This window comes from Pangasianodon hypophthalmus, chromosome 4, assembly GCF_027358585.1.
Source record: "Pangasianodon hypophthalmus isolate fPanHyp1 chromosome 4, fPanHyp1.pri, whole genome shotgun sequence".
In the NCBI taxonomy this organism is placed as follows: domain Eukaryota; kingdom Metazoa; phylum Chordata; class Actinopteri; order Siluriformes; family Pangasiidae; genus Pangasianodon; species Pangasianodon hypophthalmus.
The window spans coordinates 32,962,024-32,975,959 of record NC_069713.1 but is presented as its reverse complement, the minus strand read 5'-3'; positions in this window follow the sequence as shown (position 1 = coordinate 32,975,959).

Below are 13,936 nucleotides of genomic sequence, written 5' to 3'. Positions count from 1 at the left end.
GGACTACAATTGCTATGATATCTTTAGGACTGCAATTGCCTTGAACAGCTTTGCACTCAAGTCTCCATCAATGAACAATGGATAAGTTCAACAAAACAGACTTCATGTGAAAATTATAATGAATTTCCTGGTTACACAATTGGACTATTTATAGAAAATAATTATCTAATTATCTAATAAGAATTAATATAATCTGGTGTCACCCAGATGAGGATGGGTTCCCTTTTGAGTCTGGTTCTTCTCAAGTTTCCTCCTCATATCGTCTCCTGGAGTTTTTCCTCACCACTGTCGCCCTTGGCTTGATCCTTAGGGATAAATTCATACATTTAAAATATATATGTGGAAATTATATATTTCTGTAGAGCTGCTTTGTGACAATGTCCATATACAAATAAAACTGAACTGAATTAAAATGAAGACAGCTACAGTAAGAGCCTTGGCAGAGCATCAGCAGGGAAGAAACCCAGCGTCTGGTGATGTCTGTGGGTTCCAGACTTCAGGCAGTCATTGACTGCAAAGGATTTGGAACCTAGTATTAAAAATGACATTTTCATTTAGGATTATTTTAGACCACACACCTGTATGTGGAGTAAACATTTATTAGTTAACTTGGGGTGTTAAGGTCTTTCTCCTTGGTAAACACAAGATGGCGCTGTCAGTTATCTTACTGTGGGCCAAGTACTAGGGCATCACGCAACCCAGTTCACATCCTCCAGAGATGCTGACATCTTTGATTACGAATACTACTTTGCACTATTAACCAATATATAATATATATAGTTATATAGATACTCTCTATATCTATATCTATATCTATATGTATATCTATATATCGTAACCCCTGCCCTGCTTACTCTGATTAAGACTAATGTAGTTCCTTTTCACACTGAACTCATCTGGAGCACTGCTTTAGACTCTCTTCTTCTGATGCTACTTTGAGTACAGGAATGTTTTAATTTTCATATTTCAATAATAGCCTTAGCGTGTGTGTTGTTAAGGATGAGTATTAGGGGTTATGTTCCAAATGATTTTTCCTTCAGCCCAGATATACAGAAAAAGGAGGATTTAAATGATGAAATTCTACATCATGATTTATTTCAGTTGAAGGATGAAGAGCAGATAAGCAAGGAGTCTTCATTTAACATTAGTGGAACCTACAGTACGTTGTGCCAAAATGGTAACAAAATGAAGTTATATAGATTGTAATATTAAGCTTCCTGCTGCTGCACATAGCTAGCTAACATTTAGTCTACTGGTTAATGAACACTCCATCAGCAGTGCTAACTAGCTGCTATCTAAGCTAGCTAAAGGAGTAATCTTTTATAGGAGACTCAGAGCCAACACAAGCACCTTTAGCTATTTAGGCAAGTTTCACTACTTTACAAGTTTGTAAGATCTCCAAATGAAATCCAAAAGTGTAACAATCACTGAACACTTTGTTAAGAACACCTGTACACCTGCTCATTCAAGCAATTATTCAATCAGCCAATCAGATCTCAGATTTCAGTTCATGTTAATCAAACATCAGAATGAGGAAAATTCTGATCTTCAGTTTCTCATAATGAGGAAAGAAAAGTGAAATTGCAGTAGGTCTCTACATACAGTTTCTTACTATTGTGTTTAATGTTGTTTGTCTCCAGCAAGGAAAAGCACATGATGGGTGCATTAAATAAAATGGGCTCAGGTTCTTTAGTAGTTTGGGAAAAGGGAAAGCCCTAAACACTACTAACTTTATTTGCATACACAATTTTCATGTTTAAATGACAACCAGCAGTTATGAGATCAGGAACACTACTTTTACACATCCATCTTATTAAAACTTCATCTCACCTCAACTGTAAGTCACTTTGAATAAAAGTAAATGTAGATGTAGCTCACGAGGAGGAAGTAAGACAAGCACACCAAGTTTAACACACACACACACACACACTCCAAGTGATCACCACTGCAACCTTCACTCAGTCCAGCACACCTCTCTCTCTCTCTCACTCTCACACACACACACACCGTGCCCAACTCCCCTTTAAGGCCTAATGGCTCAGTGGTATCCTTAATAGCTGCCAAACCCAGCAGCTGTTTTTCCCTCATCTCAGTGAAATATCTCAGAAAATGTTTCTCTCATGCAATAAACAAATAAAACAATTGAGATAATTTTACTGGCTACACTTAATGATTGATCATGTGTTGTACTTCTACACAATATCTGCTGGGGCCAAGGTCCCTAATGTAAAGACTCCACTGATTAAAAATATATCTAATGACAATCTTTAATAATTATTTATTTTTTTTTATCGATTAACATAATCATTTTTACATAATTACATTAATTTCCTGCTTTCAGTCTGTGTTTGTTAAATCTCCTCAGGACAGTTTCCCCATGAGATGCTGAATGTAATGCCAGGATGCTTCAGTAAGAATCAACAATCTGTCAGTAACATTGGTGACACTGTCATGTGATGCTGTGGGGCGGAGCTTCATCAACCTTTATGATGTTAACATATCAGAGTACAGAAAGAATATTTTCATTCAGCTAAGACCATTCATCATGTTCACTGTTATATTCATGTGTCTGTGGCTTTCACTAGGTGAGTTCTACATTGACTTTTTGTTCTTTCAGAAATATTAAGTGTTGAATTAGTGATTAATTATTCTGTGTGGTGGTAAGAAACATCAGAATGTGGGTGTGACTTATGTAGTTCTGGTTTGATTGTGTAAAGGTTAAAAACATTATGTTCTCTTCTCTATGACAGGTGACTCCATGGCAGATTCAATACAGCCACTTTCCCCTCGTGAAGTTGTAGATGAAGGTGATGATGTTACTCTGTCCTGCAAATACACAACAAGTTATGCTACAAACAACCTGCAGTGGTACAGACAATATCCAAAATCGAAACCCGAGTTCCTTCTTTATATTTCTCAACGTGGGGCTCTGAGTCTCAACCCTCCGCCAAGAATGTCTGCTAAAGTTCCTGTAGATAACCGAGTGGATCTGCTCATCTCCTCTGCTGCTGTATCAGACTCTGCACTATACTACTGTGCTCTGCAGCCCACAGTGACAGGAAATCCAACTGCACTGTACAAAAACTACAGTTTTATTGTACAGTGTTGAGCCTCATCAGCAGAATGAAGAGTCTACACACAGAGAGAAGGTCGGATTTGTTTAAAGTGAGAATGTGAAATAATGATTTAACATTTCAGTTTTCTTCCTTTCATTTTATAAAGTATACTTCTGATGCTCATTTGGCAGCTTATTCTCCTCTCAGCACAGTTCTTCCTGATTTTAGTCTGGTCCTTACTTAATTCTGACATCATCATCTCTATCATAGTATTCTGAAATTACATTCACACGTTCTGAAAGCGTCAAACATTATCTTGGGAGATCTTTTGTTGATTTTGAGGAGTTATTCAGGGTTCAGAATGCAGCAGCGAGAGTCCTTACTAGAACCAGAAGATATGACCACATCACCCCTATCTTATCCACACTGCATTGGCTCAAAAATCAAATTTCGTATTGATTATAAAATACTACTATTGACCTATAAAGCACTAAATGGTCTCGTGCCACAGGACCTGAGCGAACTTTTGGTCTTTTATGATCCGCCACACCTACTTAGATCAAAAGGTGCAGGCTATTTGTTGGTACCTCGAATAATGCGGGCTACAGCTGGGGGTAGAGCTTTCTCTCACAAAGCCCCACAGTTATGGAACAGCCTTCCACTTAGTGTTCAGGGCTCAGACACAGTCTCAGTGGTTAAGTCTAGGCTGAAAACATATTTGTTTAGTCAAGCCTTTTGTGAATAGTTTTTTCTTAGGTACAGGGGCAGGTCTGGAGGGTTTTAGTTATTCTGTCATAGCTAGTCTTGCCAGAGTCCCTGCTTGCAATCTGCATGCAAAGAACATTGTCTTAGCCATTAGAGGACAAAAGCTTACCTAACAATCTCTCCCTCTCTCTCCATCTCTCTCTCTCTCTCACTCTCTGTCAAGCTACACATGCTACTTCTGAGATGCCAGTGATCCTGACCCCTTCTGCTCCCCGGACCTGCCTGACCCATCCTGATGCCCTACTTCTGGTTGGAGTTCTCATCGGTTGAGTTCGCTCTGTTGCTGGGGCCCCATATGGACGGCCTGAAGAACCGCTTTTTTTGCTGGGGATGGTGCCACCTGGGGGCTGTGGAGATGGCTTGGGGATCACATATGGGGAGCTGTACTGTAATGGCTTGGGACTGTGATTGCTGTAGTGGCTTTGGGGCTGCAGTTGCCACGAGCAGCTTCATACTCAGGACTCCATCAGTGGACAGTGGATAGATTTTAACCAACTGGACTTCTTGCAAAAACTGTGATGAATTTACTGGTTGCACAATTGCACTATTTGTCCATATAGTACACAATAATAGAAGGGATTTATTTATAATCGCACTATCTGTTGCACCCAGATGAGGATGGGTTCCCTTTTGAGCCTGGTTCCTCTCAAGGTTTGTTCATCATATTGTCTCAGGGAGTTTTTCCTTGCCACTGTCGCTTCCGGCTCGCTGATTAGGGATAAATTCACATATTTACAATATATTTTTATGAATCCATTTAGTTCTGTAAAGCTGCTTTGTGACAATGTCCATTGTTAAAAGCGCTATACAAATAAAAGTGAATTGAATTGAATTGAATTGTTCTGCCTAAAATGTTCATGTGAAGATGCCTTAATGTGAAGCTTCAGTGAAGCAGAGGTACTGACAGCCACACATTTTATTACTGCGATGTACTTTACAAAAAGATATAGGGATACTGAAAAGATATGGGGACACTGATCTTATTCTCCAGCTGCATTAGATGTGAACTGACCAATATTGTCAATATGAAGAATGTCTTGGCTAAAAGCTGTCATTTTGAATTCTGGAAGAAATGTAGAAAGATAACACCACTTCCGCTGTATGTTTCTCTACATTAGGGCTGCTAAATTCTGGTGCTGGAGGTTTGGAGTCCAGCAGTTTGGTGATTTCCATGCTGTAACGCCTAATTCAACTCATTCTTTAACAGCTTTAGTCGACCCTCTAGGACCGGAATTTGACATCCATAATCTACAGAACCAGTCAACTAATGTTTTTTTTTCTGGAGGAAAAAGTGTGAAACCAACAAAAACTACTCACACTGCAAATAACACACCAGCAGCCACACCAACTACACACACAATGCTGCACAACTAAGGAGGGAAAACACAGAACTTAAATAGAGAAAGTAATTAGAGGAACACAAAACAGGTGAGCACAAACAAGGAAGGAAGTGGGGCAGACAACAAAAGAAGAATTTCAAAAAATGTGAGTAAGGGAGCCCTCTGGTGGTCTGGAGGGGAATTGTCCATGGTGGACGTGACAAACTGAAAATCTGCATAACTGAGAACTGTGCAAAATAAAAAACAAAATATAAAACACAATGTCCTCCACACAAGAAGGTTGGGTCTGCTTACACACACCAGCTCACAGTGCAGCAGCTGCAAAGGAAACAGAAACAAAGAGACAGAGACAAGCAACACTGCATGCGGAACCACACCAGTTAAGAAAGCACATTACATCAGAGGGCTGCAGGAAAGAAGAGCCAACAAGAACATCACCAAAGCTGTAGAAAAAGCGTCGAGGTGGCTGAGGATCAAGAGGGCTGATCCGTGGCGTGAAGCACTACTTGGACACAAGTCGGGGACTGATCACCCTGGGCTGGGTCACCTGGGTGAGGGTGTCTGATGAGCTAAGTTCTGAAACACCCTATGACCCCGGGTTCATCACTGATGATGATGTGATTGTTTCTTGGTGTTTCAAGAAACAAGAAACTATATAATAAATGATTAACAAACAACTTATTGACAACTTTATGTAAGTAAATAAATAAGTCAATAAATTAATTTACGTCTGTTGCTAAAGGTGATGCATTGATTTTAACAGGCAAATAAAAATTCTCTTTTTTTTTCACCAGTCACTTTTTTTTCTTTTTTTTTAGTGTACAAATAATGTAGAAAACACCCAAACTGGCAGAGGCTTAGATTTTTGTATAGATGTTAAAATTTCAGACACAACACATGCTGTCACTGATACTGTGAAGTGATGATCTGTACAAAGTTATGCTACAACAGCAGCACTTCCTGGGTGTGGCCTTCTAGAGACGTGTTCCCTCATGTGTAAAGTTCAGCACATACAGCACTATTATACACAATCCTCACAGAGCTGTGTTCAGAAATGGCTCAACTATACAACTTACTGTACATAGTGAGATACACACCACTGATTCTCACTCTAGCTACAGGTAATTCATTTTCACCAGTTAATCAACTGAATTAATCAATACAATGTATTTTCTTTAGTTACTTAAATGTATTAATTAATACTCATGTTTTTATGAGTCTATTCATTTCTTAATTCCTAATTTATTAATTATATTAATTACTACCCATATTTGAAACATTAAGCTCTTTCTTTCCTAAGATGATGTTTTAACTTGTTTGCAAAAATACTTCACAGATTTATTTCTTTATGTTCTTCTCTACAGCAGGCAGTTTTGCAGATAAAATTGGGCCGAAGGATGAAGATACCAACATTATCAGGAAAGAAACAGACACTGTTACTCTGAAATGTTCATATGAGTCAAGCAGCGATTACATTGTGCTTTACTGGTACAAACAATATCCTAACAGCGCACCACAGTATTTACTGTATGTAGGTGACACTCCCAGTGATCCTCGATTAAAGGCAGAATCAACCAGTGACTCTACTGAACTTACTATAAGAGATCTAAAGCTCTCAGATTCTGCACTCTATCACTGCGCTCTCAGAGTAGCAGCACAGTAATACAGAGTCAATGAAAGACTGTACAAAAACATAATGGTTTATATGACGTTTCTAAAACCACATCAAAGATACTCGCTTTACCAACTTGTTATCAGTTAACCACAGACACAAACTGCATTTGTGGTTAAAGTTAATACATTTTATAATTCATTCATTTGTCCATGTGTTAATTATGCATGTACGTACAGATGCATGTTACTCTGCTGGATGTGAGCTAAGGCAGCGGCCTTTTACGAACACTCTGACCAGATGTGAGTTTGATTGTACAGACACAACAAAGATGAAATGGATGAATAAGGAAACTATTGGTGGAACGTTGGATGTCAGTTTAACTGCATGCAACTTTCATGATAAAGGGCCTAAAATGTTTCTTTTATATACTCTAAAGCATGATTGTGGGATTATGGATATCTTAGCCTTTGAGTTAAGACTATTCTGTTCTCACTAGAACTGTGACATTCAGGATTTCCTGACATCATTTTTATAGGCCAGCATTAGTTAGGTTGCAGCTGCAGGCCACTAAGTAGCAGTTAATGTTGTTTATCTTTATCTCCAAGATCCTAGGAAAGGTTGTAGCACAGCAGCTATGCTCATACCTACATAGGAATATAACTCATGAAATGTATGAGTCAGGATTTAGGCCTCATCATAGCACAGAGACAGCGCTGGTTAAACCTCCTGTTATCCTCAAAATTAGTAACATCTTTTATCATTGGGGTCAAACCCCAGCAATTTAAACCTCCAGAATATGAATTTTATCCAAGTTCGTGTGTCAAGTACTTTACATTTATTTGTTGACTACCTAAATAGCCCTTTAAATAAAACATAGACACCCCCCCAAACATCCCAGAATACCTATTGCACGACTATAGAAAAATTCGCAAATCACCATAAAATCTAACTAATTGACCTACACTAAAGAAAGATCTTTTTGGTGTTTTAAAGGCTTATTATTTCTATGTACAGATTTTTGTTATTTATAACATTTGCCTAGAGTCATGTGCCTAGAGTCATCACCTAGGGTACATAGCATTGAGACTGTGTCTGTTCCCCGTGCTGTATTAAAATTAAGAAAGACTAAAGTCTGTTTTAGCAATTTAATAAACATACCTACATTAGATAATAATACTGCGAGCGCAGCCTGCACCTCTACTCTAAAGCTAGGTTTGATAAATATCAGATCTCTTGAGTCTAAAACGCTCTTAGTTAATGAACTGATTACGGACCAGGAGTATGACGCGTTATGTTTAACAGAAACGTGGATTAGGCAGAACAATTATGTTGCATTAAATGAAGCTAGTCCGCCCACTTATAGCTACATACATCAGCCTCGTTTAACCGGTAGAGGAGGAGGCGTCGCAGTTATTCATAAGGATAATCTGACCATCGTACAGAAACTAGGACAAAACTTTAATTCATTTGAAGCACTTTATAGTAACATAAGTGCAGTCGCTAATAAGTCATCACAGTCCCTTCCGTTAGTTATTATCTACAGACCCCCAGGACCGTACTCTGAATTTCTTAGTGAATTTACAGATTTCCTATCAAACCTAGTTGTTTCTGTGGACCGAGCGTTAATTACCGGAGACTTTAACATTCATTTTGAGAATATAGGCAACCCGCTGAAGATAGCGTTTACATCCATACTTGACTCATTGGGAGTCAATCAGTGTGTTGTAGGATCCACACATAAAGCAGGTCATACGTTAGACTTAATATTATCTTTTGGAGTTAATATAACCGATATAGTGATAATCCCGCAGTCTGAGGCAATATCAGATCACAGTCTGATTTCGTTTTGTGTGCGTCACAGTAGCATTGTACACACAGAACCGCGCTACCGATTTAGCCGTACAATAACACCTGCGACCGCGCAGAGCTTTATTAATCACCTACCAGAATTATCTGCTAGTATAGGGTCACCATCACACCCTTTAGAACTCGAACAGGCGACAGAATTTTTAGAGTCGACATTCCGCTGTACCTTAGATAATGTAGCCCCACTTAGAAGAAAAACAATTAAAGATAAGAAACTCGCTCCGTGGTATAGTGACCACACCCGCTCTCTAAAACAGAACGCCCGATAGCTAGAGCGTAAATGGCACCAGACCAAACTCCTAGCATTTAAAATAGCATGGAAAGACAGTATTTTAGCCTATAAAAAAGCTCTAAGGCAAGCTAGGTCCACTTACTTATCAACGCTTATAGAAAATAATAAAAGTAATCCTAAATTCTTATTTAACACCATAGCAGAATTAACTAGGAATAAGACATCGACAGAAATCTCCACAATAACAGCATATAAAAGTAACGATTTCATGAAATTCTTTGATAGCAAAATTAAAAACATTAGGCAGAAGATACAGGCCCAAAGTCCAAATTATACAATAGACTGGGAGGATAGACTAACCATAGGTCAGAGCTTAGAAAGTTTTACTCCTCTTGAAGAGAATGATTTAATCTCGCTCATCTCTTCTGCTAAATCATCAACCTGTCTATTAGATCCGGTACCAACACGTCTTCTTAAGCAAATAGTTGGAACCGTAAGTGAACCCCTGCTTAAAATAATTAACTCCTCACTGAGCAATGGGTACGTTCCAAAATCACTTAAATTAGCTGTTATTAAACCACTAGTGAAGAAACCAGACCTTGACCCTAACGACTTAACTAACTATAGGCCGATTTCAAACCTTCCCTTTCTATCTAAAATATTAGAGAAAGTAGTAGCGCAGAAGCTAATTTCATATCTACAAAGTAATAATATCTATGAACTTTATCAGTCAGGTTTCAGGCCCCACCACAGCACAGAGACAGCATTAGTTAAAGTAGTCAATGACTTGCTTAGGGTCTTAGGCAAGCACAGGTTCTCAAAGATAGTTATTCATGTAGGAGCTAATGATATACGCCTTCATCAGTCTGAGGTTACTAAGATTAACTTGGTAGAGGTGTGTAAATTAGCGAAGGCGATGTCCGATGCTGTAGTATGCTCTGGCCCCATCCCAATGCGGCATGGCGATGTAGCTTACAGCAGGTTATGGTCGCTGAACTGCTGGATGTCCAGGTGGTGCTCCGAAAACAATGTGGGCTTTATAGATAATTGGACTAACTTTGAGGGCAAGGCTGGCCTGTTAGGGCGGGACGGTGTCCATCCCACTCGGGAAGGTGCTGCTCTCATTTCTTGCAGCATAGCACATAGTCTCAGAACAGGCCTAGTTAATCGGTGACAATCCAGGGCCAAGGCCAGGGAGCAGACAAGCAGGCTAAACCGACCGTCTGCTAGCTGCACTGAGTCGTCACTTAGGTTCCACCGTATTGAGACTGTGTCTGTTCCCCGAGCTAAACAAAATTATAGACATACTCAGACAGTTTGTTTTAGTAATCTAATTAACATAAAATTAAACCATACCGAATGCATAGCCAGCACCGTTGATCTGAAGCTAGGACTGTTGAATATTAGATCTCTTACGTCTAAAGCGCTTATTGTTAATGAAACCATTACTGATCAGGAGTTTGATGTACTGTGTTTAACAGAAACGTGGATTAAACCAAACGAGTTTGTAGCATTAAATGAAGCTAGTCCTCCCGGGTACAGTTACATACATCAGCCCCGTCTAACTGGCAAAGGAGGAGGCGTCGCAGTCATTTATAATGATAATCTAGCCGTCACACAAAAACCTAGTCATAAATTCAACGCATTTGAAGTTCTTTATTCTAACATAACATACGTAGCCACTAAAAATAAGTCTACCCAGGTGATTCCAGTAATTATTATTTACAGACCCCCAGGGCCATATTCTGAATTCCTGTGTGAATTTGCGGATTTCATCTCTAACCTGGTTGTTTCTTTAGACAAGGCATTAATTGTTGGAGACTTTAATATTCATTTTGATAATCCAGATGACCCTCTGAGAACAGCAGTTGTGTCCATTCTAGATTCTGTAGGGGTTAATCAGAATGTAATAGGACCCACCCATAGTGGTGGTCACACTCTTGATTTAATACTAACATTCGGATTAAATATAGAAAATATAGTCTCATGTCCACAGTCTGAAGCTATCTCAGATCATTACCTCATCTCATTTAAAATGTGTATTAATCATAGTATATGCACCTTGCCACGTCACCGTGTCAAACGTACGTTCACGTCAACAACTGCACAGAGTTTTATCAGTAATCTCCCAGATTTATCAACCATGATTGGATCACCGTCTGATCCCGAAGAACTTGACCAGGCAACTGAATGTTTAGAATCAACGTTCTGCAACTCACTAGATAAGGTAGCTCCACTTAAAAGAAAAATAATTAGGGAGAAAAAGCTAGCACCCTGGTATAGCGATCACACACGAACTTTAAAACAGACCACTCGAAAACTAGAACGTAAATGGCGTCAAACTAACTTGGTAGTATTTCAAATAGCATGGAAGGAGAGCCTATTGAGCTATAAGAAAGCTCTTAGTGCTGCTAGATCAATGTATCTCTCCACCCTAATTGAAGATAACAGAAATAATCCTAGATTCTTATTTAATACTGTAGCAAAATTAACTAGGAATAAGACCACAATAGAAACACGCACACAATCATTATATAGCAGCGATGACTTCATGAATTTTTTCAATGGTAAAATTGAAAATATCAGGCTAGAAATTCAGACTATTAATTTAAAACCGGACAGTTCTATAACTAACCCTGTAGATGATAATATGATAATATTAGATAAACAACTACAACGCTTTAGTCCCCTTGAAGAGACTGAACTAATTTCACTAATTTCATCATCAAAATCATCAACCTGTATGCTAGATCCTTTACCTACTTGTTTCCTCAAACAGATAATTCCTGAAACAATCAAACCTCTTTTAAAGATAATCAATTCTTCCCTTAGCATTGGCTATGTACCTAAATCTTTTAAATTAGCAGTTATCAAGCCCCTGATTAAAAAACCTGACCTCAATCCCTGTCAACTGTCCAACTACAGGCCAATATCAAACCTCCCCTTTATTTCCAAGGTCCTTGAAAAGGTTGTAGCACAGCAGCTATGCTCATACTTACATAGGAATAACATTCATGAAATGTATCAGTCAGGATTTAGGCCTCATCATAGCACAGAGACAGCACTGGTAAAAGTTGTAAATGACTTACTACTGGCCTCTGATCAGGGTTGTGTCTCCTTGCTGGTGCTGCTTGACCTTAGTGCAGCTTTTGATACCATTGATCATGCTATTCTCCTCAATAGACTAGAAAATGTAGTAGGCATTAAGGGAACAGCCCTTTCCTGGCTCAGGTCTTATTTGACTGATCGTTATCAGTTTGTAAACGTAAATGGTGACTTCTCTTCTCATGCTAAGGTAAAGTTTGGTGTTCCGCAAGGCTCTGTTTTAGGCCCACTGCTCTTTTCTTTATATATGCTACCTCTGGGCAAAATTATTCGTAAGCATGGTATTAGCTTCCACTGTTACGCTGATGACACACAGTTGTATGTTTCAGCAAAGCCAGATGACAGACACCAGCTTAATAAAGTTGAGGAATGTGTAAAAGACATTAGAAACTGGATGCTTATTAACTTTCTCTTACTTAATTCTGACAAGACAGAAGTACTTGTACTAGGACCACATGCAGCTAGAAGTAAGCTTTCTGATTACATAATAACTCTGGATGACCTTTCTGTTTCATCATGTGCAGCAGTAAAAGACCTTGGTGTGATTATCGACTCTAGTCTTTCTTTTGAAGCTCATGTAGATAATATAACTAGGATTGCTTTCTTTCATCTCAGAAATATTGCTAAAATAAGAAATATATTGTCACTACACGATGCAGAAAAATTAGTTCATGCTTTTGTTACCTCTAGGTTGGATTATTGTAATGCCTTACTGTCTGGATGTTCCAGTAGATGCATAAACAAGCTCCAGTTAGTCCAGAATGCAGCAGCGAGAGTCCTTACTAGAACCAGAAGATATGACCACATCACCCCTATCTTATCCACACTGCATTGGCTCCCAATCAAATTTCGTATTGATTATAAAATACTACTATTGACCTATAAAGCACTAAATGGTCTCGCGCCACAGTACCTGAGCGAACTTTTGGTCTTTTATGATCCGTCACGCCTACTCAGATCAAAAGATGCAGGCTATTTGTTGGTACCTCGAATAATGCGGGCTACAGCTGGGGGTAGAGCTTTCTCATACAAAGCCCCACAGTTATGGAACAGCCTTCCACTTAGTGTTCGGGGCTCAGACACAGTCTCAGTGTTTAAGTCTAGGCTGAAAACATATTTGTTTAGTCAAGCCTTTTGTGAATAGTTTTCTTAGGTACAGGGGCAGGTCTGGAGGGTTTCACAGGCATAGAGTGTTGTGGTGAAATGGGATGTTTGGATGCTGTCGCCCCCCCACTCTCACACGTTCACTCAGGTTTGTCGACGGTGGAGTGGCTGGCTGCCTTATGTCCCAGGGTGCCCTCATGTCTGTGTTAGCTTCTGGCTCTCCCTTCAGTTATGCTGTCATAGCTAGTCTTGCCGGAGTCCCTGCTTGCACTCTGCATGCAAAGTACATCGTGCTTAACCATTAGAGGACAAAAGCTCACCTAACAATCTCTTCCTTTCTCTCCATCTCTCTCTCTCCCTCACTCTCTGTCGAGCTACACATGCTACTTCTGAGATGCCAGTGATGCCAGTGATCCTGACCCCTTCTGCTCCTCCTCGCTGCCTGACCCATCCTGATGCCCTACTTCTGGTTGGAGTTCTCATCGGTTGAGTTCGCTCGCTGCTGCTGGGGGTGGCCCCATATGGACTGCCTGAAGAACTGTTTGGATTGCTGGGGATGGTGCCACCTGGGGGCTGTGGAGATGGCTTGGGGATCACATATGGGGAGCTGTACTGTAATGGCTTGGGACTGCGATTGCTGTAGTGGCTTTGGGGCTGCAGTTGCCACGAGCAGCTTCGTACTCAGGACTCCATCAGTGGACAGTGGATAGATTTTAACCAGCCGGACCTCTTGCAAATACTGTGATGAATTTATTGGTTGCACAATTGCACTATTTGTCCATATAGTACACAATAGAAGGGATTTATTTATAATTGCACTATCCGTTGCACCCAGATGAGGATGGGTTCCCTT